This window comes from Mesoplodon densirostris, chromosome X (genome assembly GCF_025265405.1).
Source record: "Mesoplodon densirostris isolate mMesDen1 chromosome X, mMesDen1 primary haplotype, whole genome shotgun sequence".
NCBI classification, from domain to species: Eukaryota; Metazoa; Chordata; class Mammalia; order Artiodactyla; family Ziphiidae; genus Mesoplodon; species Mesoplodon densirostris.
In genome coordinates this window covers 40,909,504-40,927,811 of record NC_082681.1, presented here as the reverse complement: position 1 = coordinate 40,927,811, position 18,308 = coordinate 40,909,504, and the positions used below count along the sequence as shown (strand labels likewise).

General features: G+C 42.7%; 1 protein-coding gene across 2 annotated transcripts in view; it reads left to right on the top strand.

Moving 5' to 3' along the window:
- The window catches only part of TMEM164 (transmembrane protein 164), a 161,611-nt gene that overhangs the window by 14,261 nt on the left and 129,042 nt on the right, over positions 1-18,308 (top strand). The window lies entirely within an intron of this gene.

The window sequence follows — 18,308 nt, the reverse complement described above, 5'->3', positions numbered from 1 at the left end:
GTGATAATAATACTTGTAACATTTTGAGCCTGTATTATGCTCCAGGCACTGTGCTTAAGTGTATTGCCTATATATTACCTAATTTGCAGCCTTCCACAAAAAGGTCATTTTTGTTTTATCTAATCCTTCTTTCTCTCGGTTCTAGCTGATTTCTCCTTTGGTCGACTTATAGATACTGGAGAAAATATTCGAGCAATACTTTCCTGGGTTGAAATGGCAGAGTGATGCCAGGTCGGAGCTGAAAAAAAACCTCAGAGATCATCTCCTCCCTCATTTTTCCAGATGAGCAAACTGAGACCCAGAGAGGTGAAGTGACTTGCCCAAAGTCACACAGCTCAATAGAAGCAGAGGTAGATCTCCTGCCTCCCGGTTCACTGTCTCTCTCTAGTACCATACATGGCCTCCTTCCACCCCTAACCATTCTAGCGTAAAGGGAGATGGACTTTTGTTCTTGCCAGCTAGTAGAGAAACAGAAATCCTGTGTTTTTTGAGCATCATTGTCTTACAGCCTTGAAAGTGAGGATCTCACGGCTGCAGGCCACCTCTCTGCCTGACTGCTATAGCAACTGCTTTTTCAATGTGTTTTTCTGCCCTGGCTGCCTCTCTTCCACAGAGGAGCCAGGCTGTAGTGCCACCATTGCTTGCTGCTTGTCCTGGGCAGGTAGTCCAGGGAGTTGTGTACGCTCAGTGAGCCTGTATGTCAAGCCAGTGTGATCTGCTCTGAGATAACTGGTTGTTTGGAAATGGGACCCATTCACTTGGGACTATAACTGAGGTCATCATTTCTTTCCTCTAAATAGAGACCTGCATCCTATCCTAGTGAACAGTTGTATGAGGCTCCACGGCAGGGGAGCAAAATCAGAAACTTTGTCTGGTAGAAGTGAGTGACAAAGGTCAAAGAGGAAAAAGGTCAAAGTAATCTGCCAACCCAGTGGGAGAGGGCAGTTCATCTTGGTAAACAATGTAGAGTAATAGAGCACAGGATTAAGTATTAGACAGACCTGGGCCTTGGATGTAGGTTTCTGGTTGACAGAACCTAATAGTTTTGACCAGTCAGGTAGCCTCTCTGTGCCTGATCTTCTTATATGATACAAAGTGTGGTAGTTAAGAGTTCAGGCTCTGAAGTCAGACTGGCCAGGTTCAAATCTTGGCTCTGCTGCTTTCTAGCTGTGTCGCTTTGGGTAAGTTACTTGACATCTCTGGGCGTGTTTTCCTTCTCTGTAAAATGGGGATAATAGTATCTACTTTGTGGTTTTCTTGTAAGAATTCAATACATGGCTACATGTAAAGTATTTAGATCAGTGTCTGGTGCATAGCAAGTGTAGAGTAAATATGATAAATATGAGTTGTGGCAGTTGTATCTGTAAGATAGGGATGATCTTTGCCCTTCATACGTCACAGTCAAGTAAAATAAGATATGTTGAACATGTCTTGTAACTAGAAAGCACTATCTAAATAGGAAAAATCATCTTTTGAGGGCATGAACATTCAAAGGATTATTAGCCCATTGTTTTTAGGATCAGATAATGGTGGATATTTCTTTGATGATCTGGCAAAAGGAAGAATAGTAGGTTTATGTGTGGGGTTATATAAATGCTGGGGCCATCAAGCAATGTATGTCCTGCTTTTTCCCTCCTAGTGTACTTAAGAGTGCTTAAAAGCCAAGTAAAGTGGTTGGAGGATTTGGAATGAAAAGCAAGGATTATGATACTTTTCCCTCATGGCCCCTATCTTAGTTAATGGCACTGCAGTCCATCAGTGACCCAAGGTTAAGTCCCTTGAAACCTTGACACATTTCCATTCCTCTCTTCCATCATCATAGTCTCTTGAGTCATTTTGATTCCATCTTCCATTATTTCTCCCATCTGTCTCTTCCTTTTCTTCTTTGATTTCTCTGCCCTAATTCGTCTGGTTGTTTATCATCATCATCATCATCACCACCATCTGGCTTATTAACAGCAGCTTCCTGACTGATCTTCCCTTCTTTAGGGGTCTTTCTGCTCTGTCCATCCCTTACACTGCTGCCAGAAATGATACAAGGAAAATTCATGTTGGGTCCTGCCATTCCCTTACTCAAAAGCCTTCAATAGCTCCCTATTGCCTTCGGCAAGGGTAGTAGATATAGCTAGATAAATACACCTTACGGTGCCCCAGGCCAACCGTGCTAATCAAAACATGAGCATGCTTTCCCAACATGTGTCTCTATGTAAGTTCAGAATTGCCTTTAGCATAGTATTTTAGGCAGCAGCTATTACTCAGTCAGAGAGTGGCAGCTGGAACTCCTTATGATAGGATTCAGGATCTTCTATGATCTTGGTTTCAACCTTCTTCCCAGCTTTGTCCTCTAGTATTTTTTTAAATAAATTTATTCATTTATTTATTTTCGGCTGCATTGGATCTTCATTGCTGCGCGCGGGCTTTCTCTAGTTGCGGCGAGTGGGGGCTACTCTTTGTTGTGGTGTGCGGGCTTCTCATTGCGGTGGCTTCTCTTTGTTGTGGAGCACAGGCTCTAGGCGCATGGGCTTCAGTAGTTGTGGCGCGCAGGCTCAGTAGTTGTGGCACACGGGCTCCAGAGAGTAGGCTCAGTAGTTGTGGTGCACAGGCTTAGTTGTTCCGCGGCATGTGGGATCTTCCCGGACCAAGGCTCGAACCCGTGTCCCCTATATTGGCAGGCGGATTCTTAACCACTGTGCCGCCAGGGAAGTCCCTGTCCTCTAGTATTGATACATTCTTTCATATGTGCTCTGATCCAGCCACATGTACCATGAACTTCCATGCTTCTTTGACTCTGAGTTTATACTTTGTTCATGTTGTACGCTCAGCCAGAAGTACTTTCTTTTCTCTTCCTGTTGAGATGCCAGTCATCATTCAAGACTCAGCCTAAACATTCCCTCTTGTGAAGCTTTTTTCAAGCCTTCATGCCAGATTTAGCCATTCTTGTCTATTTTAGCATTTTATTCTGCCTGATATTACATAATCGTTTATGTCTCTCCCCCACTCCTTAGTTTGTGTGTTCTCTGAATACAAGATCTGTGTTTTATTGATATTTTTTTCTATCCTGCACAGCATCTAGTACATACTAGACTCCTAATTTTTTTTTTTTTGGGGGGGTAGGAGTTTATTAAGTTATTTATTTATTTTTGCTGCGTTGGGTCTTCGTTTCTGTGCGAGGGCTTTCTCTAGTCGTGGCAAGTGGGGGCCACTCTTCATCACGGTGCGCGGGCCTCTCACTATCGTGGCCTCTCCCGTTGCGGAGCACAGGCTCCAGACGCACAGGCTCAGTAGTTGTGGCTCACGGGCCCAGCCGCTCCGCGGCATGTGGGATCCTCCCAGACCAGGGCTCGAACCCGAGTCCCCTGCACTAGCAGGCAGACTCTCAACCGCTGCGCCACCAGGGAAGCCCTCCTAATTTTTAAAGAAAATTTAATCGAGTCTAGTCCATTCCCTTTGTTTTTTGGATGAGGAAACGGAGGCTTAGAGGAAGAGGTCAGATGTTCATTCGGGGATTTGTTGAGCCTCAGATGTTTGAGACGTCGAGGCTGGAGTGAACAGCAGGCAACTGAGATGTGGTTGGGCTAGCAACGTGATTTAGAGAAGATGGAGGGGCAGAAGATGCAAACATGCAAGCCAGGGGAGAGAAAGAAGAAAAGGATTCTGTGAAATGCCTACTTTTGTGGGCAGAAGAAAAGACTCAGTGAAGCAAAAGTAGAAAGACACCCAAGAGAGGAAGGAGTTTCATGAAGCAGGTCCTCTACTGTCATGTGAGGCAAAGAGGTTGAGACCAAGGAGGACTTGAGAAAAGGCACTTGGAATTGGTGAGTACAGGCTGGTCCTGTGGGCAGCCATCCACCCATTTCTAAATAGTTACCTTAGAAATGTTTGTGTGTGAAGAGTTGTGGGCACGGATGTTATGGCATCAGAGAAGACTGGGAGACAGCCCGCCAGTGGCAGAATAGTAAATCCAGCCAATGTGCAGCTTTTAAAAGGGAGGCTGATCTCTGTGTTCCCTTTGAAAGATATTCACAGTATATTGTTAAAATTAAAAAGAAAAAGATAAACTGCAGAACAGTATGTATGATAAGAAAACAAACCACAAGCCCTTGTATATGTGCATGTTTCTAATCACGTTGTAAAAGCCTAGAAGAATGTGTACCCAGTAGTGTTTACTCCTGAGTGATTAGGGAAAGGGGGGACACCCTCACTTTATACTTAACGCATTTCTGTATTGTTTGAATTTGGTGTGAGTACAAATTTCTTGAGTAATTAAGAAGAAATATTTTTGTAAAGAAAGAAAGGAGTTGGTTGGCAGCCTGGGAGAGCAGTTTCAGTAGAAGAGAGTCAGCGGATGAAGGAAGCCAACTCACGAGAGAAGATCTGGCAACTGAGAAAGCATCATGTGTTTGGGAGACTGTGCCCACAGGGGCCTTGCTGCCTGTGTGGCTGGCGGGAAAGGAGCAGGGGGCACAGAGAGACGCCAGAGTAAGGAAGCAACCCCATGGCCAGGAGGTTCAGCTGAAAGGGGACGGATCAAGTAGAAGAGTAACAAGGTGGCCTAGAGGCAGGCGGAGGCTGATTAAGAAGGAATTAAAAAAGCAAACCAGGGCTTCCCTGGTGGCGCAGTGGTTGAGAGTTGGCCTGCCGATGCAAGGGACATGGGTTCGTGCCCTGGTCTGGGAAGATCCCACATGCCGGGGAGCAGCTGGGCCCGTGACCATGGCCGTTGAGCCTGTGCATCCGGAGCCTGTGCTCCGCAACGGGAGAGGCCACAACAGTGAGAGGCCCGCGTACCGCAAAAAAAAAAAAAAAAAAGAGCAAACCAAAGTGGGCGTGTGTATATAAGGGGGGCAAGGGAGAGGATGGGGTCGGGGGAGAGACTGGTGGGGGGCCCAGCTGCAGTGGGAGCGGAGCACACTCATAGCTGTAAGGAAACATCCACTTGAGGCAAAGAGTAGCACAGTTGAGAAGGGACAAATTAAATATCAATTTGAGGAGTAGAGAAGCTTCCCCCAAAAGGATGAGATCTCAGGCCAGTTAAGCCTCCAGTAGAGTGCTTGGGGCAGAGGCTGGACTAGCTAATTGCCTTCTCTGACTAACCGAGGGTTAAGAAAGCCCCTCTTTAAGTTTTGATGGCCAAAAATGTTTTGGCAGTGGCAGAGTTATCTTAATGGCTCAGAGAATAGTCTGGTGAGTGACCAAAATGGGATTTCTCTGGCTTTGCGGGCCTCCGAGTTGAGTTATCTGCTGGACCTGTCACTAAGCTTGGGACTAAAGGTGGAGATGGAGAAGGCGGAGGCCAGGGGTCCTCAACCCTGGCTGCACCTCCAGTCATTAAGCAAGCATTTAAAAATACCAATACCTTCCCCTCACCCCATTCTTATCTAATTGTATGGGCTGGGGGCCTGGACACCAGCAATTTTTCAGGCTCCTCAAGTGATTTTAGTATGCAACTAGGATTAGAAGCCACAAGTGTAGAAGATGGGATTAAATGTGTTCTGAGCCTAGACTGGCCCTCGGAAGCTTGTGTGTTTGTGTGTGTGTGTGTGTGTGTGTGTGTGTGTGTATATTTAACACTATTTCAATACACATATTTTGTCCTGTGTATTCCCAAAGCCTGTTGGTGTATCACTAGTAAATCACTCATCCCACTGTGTGCTAGTTAGTTGCTGGCCTATCGGGAGATCTAAGATCTAAGATGTAAAATTCAGGAGTTACTCAATAATAGTAACTGTGCTTACTGGGCCTCGCACTGGGTCAGGTTAACTGACTCCCCCTGACTCATAAAGCTTATAGGACGAGTGCCAGCACTAGGCCCAGGTCTGCCCCTTTTGCAGTACAGAGCAGAGTGCCTGGCACCTACGTGTTCAATCATTGTCACGTGAAGTGACTAGGAGCTTTGTTTTCTTGTGCAATGCTGCTTTTTATTAAAAGCACGGGAATGGTAAAATCTGACATATTTGAAAAGTCTGGTGGGAGAGAGACTTGCGAACTGCCTGGCATGTGAAAAGCTCATGATATGCCAGGCACTGTGCGGTGTATCTGTATCACTCAGCATCTATTATGCAATTACTCTGAGCCGAGCATCATACTTGGGACCGTGAGATACACAAGGAATATCAGATATGGTTTCTGCTCCCCAGGGAGCTTATTATCAAGGCTCATTTATAGTCTAATTACTACATTTTTTTTTTTTTTTGCGGTATGCAGGCCTCTCACTGTTGTGGCCTCTCCCATTGCGGAGCGCAGTTCTGGACGTGCAGGCTCAGCGGCCATGGCTCACGGGCCTAGCCGCTTCGCGGCATGTGGGATCTTCCCAGACCGGGGCACGAACCCATGTCCCCTGCATCGGCAGGCAGACTCTCAACCACTGCGCCACCAGGGAAGCCCCTAATTACTGCATTTTTATGTGTAGAACTTACATCAGGAAAATGATAGAGGTCAGAGGGACTTTGAAGATCCTGTAGTTCAAACCCTTCATTTTACAGTGAGGAAAAGAAGCCCAGAGCAAGAAGCTACTTTCCCAAGGTCACACCACTTGGGATGGGTTAGAGCCAGGGCTGGTGTGCCGGGCTGTCTCTCTTTGAGGTCCTGTTACAGTGTTCTGTTGATCAGCTGAAGGACAAGTGAACCTAATGGCCCATGTTAAAACTTTAACTAGAATTCCACTTTGTGCTTTATGCTCCCAGCTTCCTTATGGTTGAGGGAGGGGAGTTGCATTTTAGTCTTTCTTAAAACCTTGCCTGGAGAGGGCCAGCACTGGTTACCACTGGAATTATAGCTCAGGCCCAAGAGGCCTTAAAGATGGTGCATTTTCCCTTTACTGAAACAGCCACTGACTAACCCCCTATGTCTAATTATGGTACTTTTTCTACTCTTTGTAAGGGGCTTTCCCAAGCTTAGTAGGTTTATGACTTTTCTGCCTCAGTCACTCCTTTTTTTTTTTTTTTTTTTTTTTGGTGTCTGTGTGTGTGTGAACCTTACCTTAGAGGAAGGAGGTGTTACGTACGGTCCTGAGAATTAGTGCAGTGGGGCGGGTTCCTAGTGGTGCCAGCATCAGGCTGTTTCTTTTAGCCCTGTTCCCTGCTGGTTCCCAAGTCCAAAATTCAGTTTCAAGTCTGGGGCTTTCTCTGAAGAGTCAGGTGTAATTCAAGGTAGAGATTCTGGGTTGCTCTTCCCCGAGCCCCTTTCCCATACAGACAGGGTTTAGGGAGCTGACAGCTCTGCCTTCCGCTGTGCCGGGTTGTGGTAATAGTCACAACTAATAGTGATTGAGCACCCTGTGGGATCAATGCTATTATTGGCATTTCTGTTTTACAGGTGAAGATAATAAGATTCAGAGAGGTTAGGTAACATGCCCAAGGTCACACAGCTAGAAAGTGGCCAAGCTGGTATGGACAGCTACGTCTGCCTGACTCCAAGGCTGGTCTTGTTAACTATTAGGCTAGTAGAGTTTGTCATTGAAAGAGATTACCGATGACATTCTTCATATCGATGAAGAACTATCTGCCAGTTTTCTGCAAGCCCATTTAAAGAACTAGTCAGATGGGAAGAGTCCCATGTAGTAGAGTTCTGTTCCACTGTGGGGCGGACCGTATTGGGCGACCTGCCAGTCACCGGCACTGCAGGGTCAAGAAAGTCACCTCCCATCTCTGGGATTCACTTTCCACATCTGTAAATGAGAGTTGGACCAGATGATGTGTTAGATCCCTCCCAGCTTATACATTTAATGAGACTTGGGTTCATTTCTCACTTCCTGGCAGAATGGAAAAGTCTAGGAATTGGATGTGGGATAGAATGCATCAGAACTGTAAACGTGGGGAGAATCTCATAGTGCGCCCAGGAGCTTCCTGGATGGGTCAGTTAACCTCAGATGGCTTTATCATGCTTAGGCAGTTACACTTTGGTTCTGGTTTTCCTCAGGAATTTATAAAGAAATAGTTCCTTTTCAGTTAGCTACTTCCCCACATCAAAAATTACCAGCTTTCTTAAAGTGGCTGTTATTATTATTATTATTTTTTTTTGCGGTACGCGGGCCTCTCACTGTTGTGGCCTCTCCCGTTGCGGAGCACAGGCTCCGGACGCGCAGGCTCAGCGGCCATGGCTCACGGGCCCAGCTGCTCCGCGGCATGTGGGATCTTCCCGGACCGGGGCACGAACCCGTGTCCCCTGCATCGGCAGGCGGACTCTCAACCACTGCGCCACCAGGGAAGCCCAAAGTGGCTGTTATTTAATTTCAGCCCTTTGTAGTCGCTGAAAGTATTTCTAAAGATCAAGTAAAGACTGAAAGGGTAGCAGGGCACCTAAATCTGGGGTGCTCATATTTTACTGGTCTGAGTTAGAATTACTAGGATTTGTGTTCTGTTTAGCAAGAGGGCTTTGGGAGACGGTGGTTTCTAGAAGAGAAGCAATCTAAACAGAAGGTTGTACGTGCAACTTTTATCTCCCTTCAGAGTTTAAGAGCAGGTAGATCCATAACTAGGTCTAGTGTAGTTGACCTTGCATTTATCTGTTTCGTCATCAAAAATCATCTTGTATTCAAGAACACTTAAGGTTAATAATCTATAAAACCTATGTGATGCTGCAGTTAGAATGGTAACTTTGATCTTAGAAAGTATTTTTATGTTATCCTTGGGGTGTGTGGGCACATGTGTTCTTGAACCTGGGGGCTCTTATTTTGGATCGTACGGGTATATCAATCAGCTTGCATCAGGCAGGGCTCTGAGGGGCTGCCCCCAAAGCCAGGCTCTGGTCTCCTCTTCTGCCCATTAAGATTAGGTACTGCCATTAGGAGGAACAAAATTATTTACTTGGGGACAGGAAGGGGAAGCCCTGACAGGTGGGCTGTGATGGCACTGGTGCTTGGTGCATAGTGTGGCACAGATGTTAGCCTTCTGCTCACTGGTTCCAGGACAAAGCCCTTGGGATATTCATCACTTGTGGGCCATCAGGTCGGTTAGCCTGGCAGTGTTGCCATACAGAAGGAGTTAGGGGCTTCCCTGGTGGCACAGTGGTTAAGAATCCACCTGCCAGTTCAGGGGACACAGGTTTGAGCCCTGGTCCGGGAAGATCCCACATGCTGCAGAGCAACGAAGACCGTGTACCACAACTACAGAGCCTGCTAGCCACAACTACTGAAGCCCATGCACCTAGAGCCCGTGCTCTGCAGCAAGGGAAGCCACTGCAGTGAGAAGCCCGCGCACCGCAACGAAGAGTAGCCCCCGCTCGCTACAAGTAGAAAAAGCCCGCACACAGCAGCGAAGACCCAACGCAGCCAAAAATAAAAATGAATAAAACAAATAAATTTTAAAAAAGATCTATTAAAAAAACTACAGTAAGGTACAGTGTCACTCATTAGAATGAATAAAATCAAAAAGACTTACCAAAAAAAAAGATACTATTAAGTTAAAAAAAAAAGAAAAAGGAGTTAAAAACCGGGTGGCATCAAAACCCAAGCTGCAGGCACATCGTATTCTTCAGCTACCAACCCAATTTTACCTTATTCATGATCACCTGGGTCTGCATATGCTCATAGGAGTGTATGTTCCGGCCATGAATATCTTGGTTTTCAGAGAAAGAATGGGTAAAATGAAGCCACACAGGGGCAGTATTACTGTGTGTGTGTGTTTTAAAGAGTTACAAACATTATTTTTTAAATTAATTAATTAATTAATTTTTTGGCTGTGTTGGGTCTTCGTTGCTGTGTGCAGGCTTTCTCTAGTTGCAGCGAGCGGGGGCTACTCTTCGTTGTGGCGCGTGGACTACTCATTGCTGTGGCTTCTCGTTGTGGAGCACGGGTTCTAGGTGTGTGGGCTTCAGTAGTTGTGGCATGCAGGCTCAGTAGTTGTGGCGCACAGGCTTAGTTGCTCCACGGCATATAAGGTCTTCTCAGACCAGGGCTCGAACCCGTGTCCCCTGCATTGGCAGGTGGATTCTTAACCACTGTGCCACCAGGGAAGTCCCTTTCTGTGGGTTTTAGAAAAAATATTGCTCAGTCATGCCACAAAATGGCAGCAGCATATTATCTGCTGCCACTTTATATAAACACTAACTTGGATATCCTTCTGTTTTGCTGATTTTTCAGTCTTCTATTCACATAATGATAATTTGCATTCCCATTGGAATTGTGGTCTCTGGTGTCAGAAGGAGAATTGAAATCTATAGCTTCATACACATAGTACCCACTTCCCTCCTTTATTTCTTTCTCTTCTAGCTTGGTGCAGGGCTTTGCAGACAGATCTGGGTTTGAAGCTAATTTCTGTCACTCATGAGCTCTGTGCTTTAAGTAAGTCACCTAATCACTGTCTCATTTGTAAAATGGGGCTAAGAATTCTATGTCATCAGGTTATAGAAAGAATTTAAATGAGTTAATATTGGTGAAGCCCTAAGAAGAGTGCATGGAACATAATAGGTGCTCAAAAAATATTAGTTACTGTCTATCCCCTTCCCCCCAAGAAGTGGAGCCAGTAACAAATGACAGCCTTTCTTCGACTATCTCCAGAAGCTCTCCTGGCATTAGTCTGCCCTAAGGGGCTGAGGTTTGCCTTGTCTTTTGATGATGAAGAGTAACCAACCAGAACTCTGGATTTCAACCTCACAGGAAGCTTGAAGTTGTTGACTTTTGCTGCCAGTTAAAAGAGTTGGGAAGATTGGGGTGGAAATCTCCAGAGAAAACGTGTATGCTTTTGCTAATTGAGCTGTAGACAGCAGGGAGTATGAGTAATGAGCTGTATGTTGTATGTGGGAGTTCAGTGCCCAGCCTAAGGGACAACATGGGTGAGTTTCATTGGCTCCTATGACAGGTGGCTCCCTGATTTTTTACTCTTGACATGTCTTGGAATCCAATAGTTTGAACCTTGGGGCTCTTGGTAACAGGCCTGTTAACTACTTCTTCACAGTGATAATAACAGCTTGCATTTATTTAGCTCTTACTTTGTTCCAGGCACCAGGTCTAAGTGCTTTACGTGTGTTAACTCATTTAATCCTCACAAAGAAGTCTAAAAGGTAGGGCACAGAACAGTTGAATACTGAGAGCTTGCCAAAGTCTCACAGCTGGTGGTGGAGCTGCTTTTAGAAACTAGGCAGTCTGACACCAGAACCAGGGCCTTCACCAACTCTCCTGTAAAGTCTCTAGTGTTTTTTTTTCTTTCTCTTTTGTAACTTACACGTTGTAATTGTTAGTTGCGGTGTCCAGAAATGCAGTTGATTTTTGCTCATTTTTTTGTACCCAGCAACATTGCTGAATGCTTTTAAATTAATTATAATTAATTTATCTGAGGATTCTTTTGGGTTCTCTATGTTGGTAATCATAATCTACAGTGAATGAGACTTTTGTCTCTTCCTTTGCAGTCATTTTATTTTTAATATCATTTTCTTTCTTTTTTTTTCTTCTTGAATTATGTCTTGAACTATTCATTCTGTTCTGTTGTTTTCATTTTCATTTTCTTTTTTTTAAACATCTTTATTGGAGTATAATTGCTTTACAATGGTGTGTTAGTTTCTGCTTTATAACAGAGTGAATCAGTTATACATATACATATGTTCCCATATCTCTTCCCTCTTGCGTCTCCCTCCCTCCCACCCTCCCTATCCGACCCCTCATTTTTGTGCCTTACTGTTCTGGTTAAGACCACTAGTATAATGTTCAATAGAAGTGGCAATAGTGGGTACCCTTGTCTTTTCCCCTGTCTTAAAGGATATGCTTTCAGTGTTTCACGGGTAAGTATGGTGTTTGGTGTAAATCATTTTGGCATCTTTTATCAGACAATAGAAATTCCCTTCTATCCTGAGTTTGCTGAGTTGTTTTTTGTTAATCATGAATGGATGTTGCTTTTTATCAAAGGCTTTTGAGATGATCATATTGCTTTTGTTCTTTAATCTTTCAGTATGGTAAATTATGTTGATTTTCTAATATTAAACCAACTTTGCATTCCTGAAATCGGATGACCTTGATCATGATGCATTATATTTCTTGTTCCTGGATATGGTTTGCTAGTATCTGATTTGGTGTTTTTACAGCTATGTTCATGAATGAATATGGTTCTGGTTTTCCTTTCTCATACTGTCCCTGTCAGGTTTTGGTATTTATGCTAGCTTCATAAACTGGGTTGGGTAGTGCTTCCTCTTCTTTCTAAACTCTGGAATAGTTTGCATGAGATTGGAGTTATTTGTTTCTTGAGTGCTTGCTAGAACTTGCCAGTAAAACTATCAGGGCTTTGGTGTCTTCCTGTGGAAAGATTTTGGACTACTGATTCAGTTTCTTTCATGATGATAGGAATTTTCAAGTATTCTGTCTTCTTTAATTAGTGTTGGTAGTTTGTTTTTCTAAGAATGTGACCATTTTGCCTAAACTTTCACATTTATTGGTTAAAAATTGTTAATAGCCTCTTAACTATAAAAACTGCAGATGTTAAAAAGATAACCCCCTTTTCATTCATAACATTACTTATTTTTGAGAAATGAATCTCAACAGAAATTTATAGGTTTTATTTACTATGTGTTGTAGGAAGCAATTTGGGCTTTGTCAGTCCTCTCTATAGTGTGTTAGTCTTCTGTTTTGTTAATTTATGCTAATTTAAAAATTGTTTTTTTAAACCAATTTAAAATACTTTATATTTTCTTTGAGTTTATATTTTTTATTTTTTTATTTTTTATTTTTTTGCGGTACGTGGGCGTCTCACTGTTGTGGTCTCTCCTGTTGGGAGCACGGACTCCGGACACGCAGGCCCAGCGGCCATGGCTCATGGGCCCAGCCACTCCGCGACACGTGGGATCCTCCCGGACCGGGGCACGAACCCGTGTCCCCTGCATTGGCCGGCGGACTCTCAACCACTGCGCCACCAGGGAAGCCCAAGGCTAATAATTTTGAGCTACCTACTACTTTAGCTAGATCCCGCACATTTTGGTATGTAGTATTTTGTTGTGTTGTTCAGTTCCAAGTATTTTATAATTTCCATTGTGATTTCTTAACCCATGGGATGTTTTGAAGGATTTAAAAAAATTTTTCTAAACATTTCTAAAGTTATTTTGTTGCTGATTTCTAACTTAATAACACTGTGATCAGGGAGTGTGGTCTCCCTGGTCTGGTTCTTTGAAATTTGATGAGACTTGCTTTGTGGCCCAGCATGAGGCCAGTGTCCATTAGATCAACCTTGTTAATTTTGCTGCTCTTTGACAGCCTTACCCAATTTTTCATCTGCTTACTCTATCAATTGTTGGGAGAGTTTTTAAAATTTACCACCACAAAGGTGGATTTATCTAGTTCTTCTTTTAGTTCTGTCAACTTTTACTTTATATATTTTGAAGCTATGTTATTAGGGGTAGTTAGTTACCTTTTACATTTCTTTGTTAGGTCCATTGACCAAATGTTCAATATAGACGTTCCCATTGCAACTTAGCCTGTAGATAGATTAGTAAGGGTGACTTGGTGAAAGCAGAAGCATCCCTCTAGGTGGGCTGGGTAAATTGGATTTTGAGCTCCAGGGAAGAAAGACATTTAAAATCAGAATTGCACCTTCCCAGTTATAGAATTAAATTCTTAAAGCAATTTGACTTTGCCAAACAAAATTAACACCCTCATATCCTCAAGTGCCAGAGGCTTTTTGTCATCATTAAAACAGTTTTGAAAGCTGTAATCCTTTTGGGTTGGGCGAGAGGTTGGGAAGGAGAGCTTTATTTCTCTTGGGCCTTATAGACATTGCTATTGGTTGGTCAGACAGTTTTCAGACCCTTAGGCATTCTGCTTCTTATTGCCTAGCGTTTTCTGTGGGACCTGGTTCAAATCCCGTTAACCTCTCTGCCTTTTAGTTTCAGTGGTAATTATGTGGGTAGTACTCATTCCCCTTCCACTTGACAGAGGTGAGGTGTGCAGAAATTGAGATAATAGTTGTATAGGGATTCTAAATAATTAATCAGCTCCTCCGCTCACTCTGCAGAAAGAAAATCAAGTCTGTGGGAGACAAGTGCTCATGAGGACCAAGCAACAGAAATGATGGCGATGACTACACCTTTTATTAGATTTTCGAATAGAATCAGACCACATGAAGCCGGAAGTCATACAGAGAGACAAATTACATTTGGTCACATTTGGGTGGGAATAGAACTTTTCAGCTCCAGCTCTTGAGCCGGTGTAGTTCTGTGAAATCTCATTTTCAGGCTCTGTTAGGGCAGCCCCGTATTCCGATCGTATTCCTGAAATAAACACTCTGAGCTGGTCCTCTTCACTAATGCCTCCTTCCCTCCCAGAGAGTTTCAAAGAAGGGGGAGCAGGTGAACCATTTAGGACCAACTTTCATTATTATGATCTTTTGATTATAGAAGTAACATATCATAAATAAAAAACCTTAAAAACATAGGAATGGATAAAGAAAAAGGGAAATTTCCTGGGAATCCATCTCCTCAACCCCATTTTTTTCTTTTTAAAGTCTTTGGCTAATGTCAAAGAATCCCTCCTCCCCACCCTCTGGTCCTTTCCTTCCAATGTGCTTTTATTACTGAAGTTTAGTGCAAAAGAAATTTCAACCTAATTGCGGGGGCAGGGGGAAGGGAGGCTCTAGCTTCTACGGAATATGGCTGTATGAAATAAAGGCCAGGGCTTACGAACTGGATTTGGAAGCACCAGTTATTCATCCTTATTTAAAAATGGGTAAACTGTAAGGCAGGGAATAAGATTTTAGGTACCCACATCCTGATCTAGCTGTGTTTATGTGTCTCAGGGGATGGGTGGACAAGAGGTACAGTCCAAATTAGACCATTTCTGCAAAACGGCTTTGTAAACTAACATGCTCTACAAATATGAGATTAGCATGAATGTTGTTGCTGACTCTGGGAGGGGCAGTCTTGTGTGTTTATCTAAACAGTTAATATCTGTCAGTGGGCCATTGCACAAGCAACTAGCAAAATGGTATCCTGTGCCTCAGTTGTTCCTTCTATTTGCAATTCCAAAGCTTATTTAATCGCCCTCAGCAGCTTAATATATACCTCATCAATAGGGTAGAGAAGCAGAACTTGGCCTTAGAGGAGAAAGATCAGAACAAGTGTAACTTACTACTGATGTGCACAGTTAAATAACCCACTCTTTGTAGGGAGTTGAAGAAGCATAGAAGAAAGCGTCACCTAGTACTGCCTCAAATACAGTAAAGTGGGTGACAGCACTCTATAAACCGTAAAGCTGGGTAATAATGCAAAGGATTGTTGTCATCATGACTGGGGAGATTGGCTGTCACCCAGCGACTGTGATATGCTTCCAGGCAATTCCACAGGGGTCTTATAAGCCCCTTTCCTATACAGGTGCTAGAAAGTGCCACAGAAATACAGGCTCCTGATGACTGTAAAAGCCAGGCAGCTAAATTTAATAAGACATTTGTCAAGAAGATGGCAGATAATGACCAATTTTTGGTAGACAGATAGTTGTCTGCAGAAATAAAGCCTGTATTGAACTATCTTGGAGTGGGAAGAAGCATTGCTATGACAACAAATTACTTATATTTGATTTAGAAGAAGGAGAGCAGTGCAGCTTAATGGTTCAGAAAGCTCGTGACAACAATTGTTGGCACCGGGTATATGTTAAAATGTAAAATGTTAAGTATGATCTGTTAAATAATTGATCACCTCAGTGCATTCTGTATCCAGTCTCTCTTATGAACCAATAAAATACAACATAATTCAAATTTTAAAAAACTGCTAGCAGAGTTACATGCAAATTGTTCTGTTTTATAAAGTGCCCCAAATGAAATTCCCAACTTTAATATGCTGAAATCCAAAAATTATCATGTGTTTAAAAGGGAAAAAAAAAAAAAAAAAAACAACCAAAACCCAGAGACCTATTTACTGTGTTTTTATCGCATCCAGACCTGAAATTATGGTAGTTTGGAGTTTCTCATTCTGTAGATGATTAATTTTCTTTGTGATTGCTTGTGTGCTTATTTGCAAGGAAACTAGTCTTCAGACCATTACCATCCTTTCACTGTGTTCATTCCTGAGAGAATGTGTAAACAGTGGTTTGTATGAACTGGTTATTTGCAGTACATCTGGGGAAGTAGGCCTGAGGCAGGTGGTGAGGGCACAGAGAACCTGGAGAAAGCCTGTAGACAGGAGGCTTTCTCTTAGAGAAACAGGTCTTTCCTCTTTCTAAAGATAAAATCAGGTGGACCATATTCCCAGGAGATAGGATTTAGGGCCTTGGCCACATTCTAAGGGTGGGTAGATCTAGGGACTCCTTGAGGGCTTCTAATACTTTTTATTCTTTCCTTTTGTGCCTTTCCCTCCTCCCCCGCTTTACCCAATGTCATCTCCCTGTGTCCTTCTAGAAAAGAAAAGAAAAGTAAGAGACAGGAAAAAGCTTGGAAGATGGAGAACTGACTTCATGAATACAGGATTACCACCCTGAACTTTCAAACTGTCTCTCCAGGCAAAAGTCACAAATTTGCATATGGCCTCTGCCTTTCTGTCTCGGAAAAAATTTGATTGGTCATTACTACAGGGAAGAGACCATTTCGTGGGGTTTATTCAGAGGAGGAAGTTTGAAAACAATGACAAGCCACACCTTAAGTTAACTTTCCCCTTTAAATGAGGAGTGGCCCAGAGTCACAGCTGCTGATGAATCACAGATTTTGCCTGGCATACAGTTTAAATTCCATCCTCTTAAATGATCTGGTGTTCTGTGTTTTACTGGTGGACATCATGTCAGATCATGTCCTGTCCTCCTCAGAAACTTCTAGTGCTCCCAGTAACATGTAGAATAAAATCTGAAGTTGTTAGCCTGTTCCTCTGGCCTTTCACAATGTGGAAATAGACATTTTAGAAAAAGCTTGCAAACGTAATACCTACTCATTTTAGAAAATTTTGAAGATACAAGGGTTGGCAACCTTTTTATGTAAAGGGCCAGATAGTAAATAATTTTGTCTTTGTCACTACTACTCAACTCTGCCATTGTAGCACAGAATCAGCCACAGACATGACAATGCAGAAATAAACACGTGTGTTTGTGTTCCAATAAAACGATATACAAGTCAGTCAGTGGGTCAGATTTGGTTTGTGGGCCATAGTTTGCTGAGCCCTGGAATGGAGAATAAAAATCGCCCATAATCTTGTTACCAGAGTGTTAACATTTTTGCTTAACTTTCCTCTTCCTACTCATATTGTTTTTTAAAATTTAAATTAATTTATTTTTTATACAGCAGGTTCTTATTCTCTATTTCATACACTGTAGTGTATATATGTCAATCCCAATCTCCCAGTTCATCCCACCCCACCTTCCCCTGCTTGGTATCCATACGTTTGTTCTGTATGTCTGTGTCTCTGTTTTGCTTTGCAAATACGTTCATCTGTATCATTTTTCTAGATCCCACATATAAGTGATATTATATAATATTTGTTTTTCTTGTTCTGACTTACTTCACTCTATATGACAGTCTCGAGTTCCATCCATGTATCTGCTAATGGCACAATTTTGTTCCTTTTTATGGCTGAGTAATATTCCATTGTATATATGTACCACTTCTTCTTTATCCATTCATCTGTCGATGGGCATTTAGGTTGCTTCCATGACCAGGCTATTGTAAGTAGTGCTGCAATGAACATTGGGGTGCATGTGTCTTTTGAATTATGGTTTTCTCTGGGTATATGCCTAGTGGTGGGATTGCTGGGTCATATGGTAATTCTATTTTTAGTTTTTTAAGGAACCTCCGTACTGTTCTCCATAGTGGCTGTATCAATTTACATTCCCACCAACAGTGCAAGAAGGTTCCCTTTTCTCTACACCCTCTCAGCACATGTTGTTTGTAGATTTTGTTGATGCCCATTCTAACTGGTGTGAGTTGATACCTCATTGAAGTTTTGATTTGCATTTCTCTAATAATTAGTGATGTTCAGCAGCTTTTCATGTGCTTCTTGGCCATCTGTATCTCTTCTTTGGAGAAATGTCTATTTTGGTCTTCTGCCCATGTTTTGATTGGGTTGTTTGTTTTTCTGATATTGACCTGCATGAGCTATTTATATATTTTGGAGATTAATCCCTTGTCCGTTGATCCGTTTGCAAATATTTTAACCATTGTGAGGGTTGTCTTTTCATCTTGTTTATGGTTTCCTTTGCTGTGCAAAAGCTTTTAAGTTTCACTAGGTACCATTTGTTTATTTTTGTTTTTATTTCCATTACTCTAGTAGGTGGGTCAAAAAAAAATCTTGCTGTGATTTATGTCAAAGAGTGTTCTTCCTATGTTTTCCTCTAAGAGTTTTATAGTGTCTGGACTTACATTTAGGTCTCTAATCCATTTTGAGTTTATTTTTGTGTATGGTGTTAGGGAATGTTCTAATTT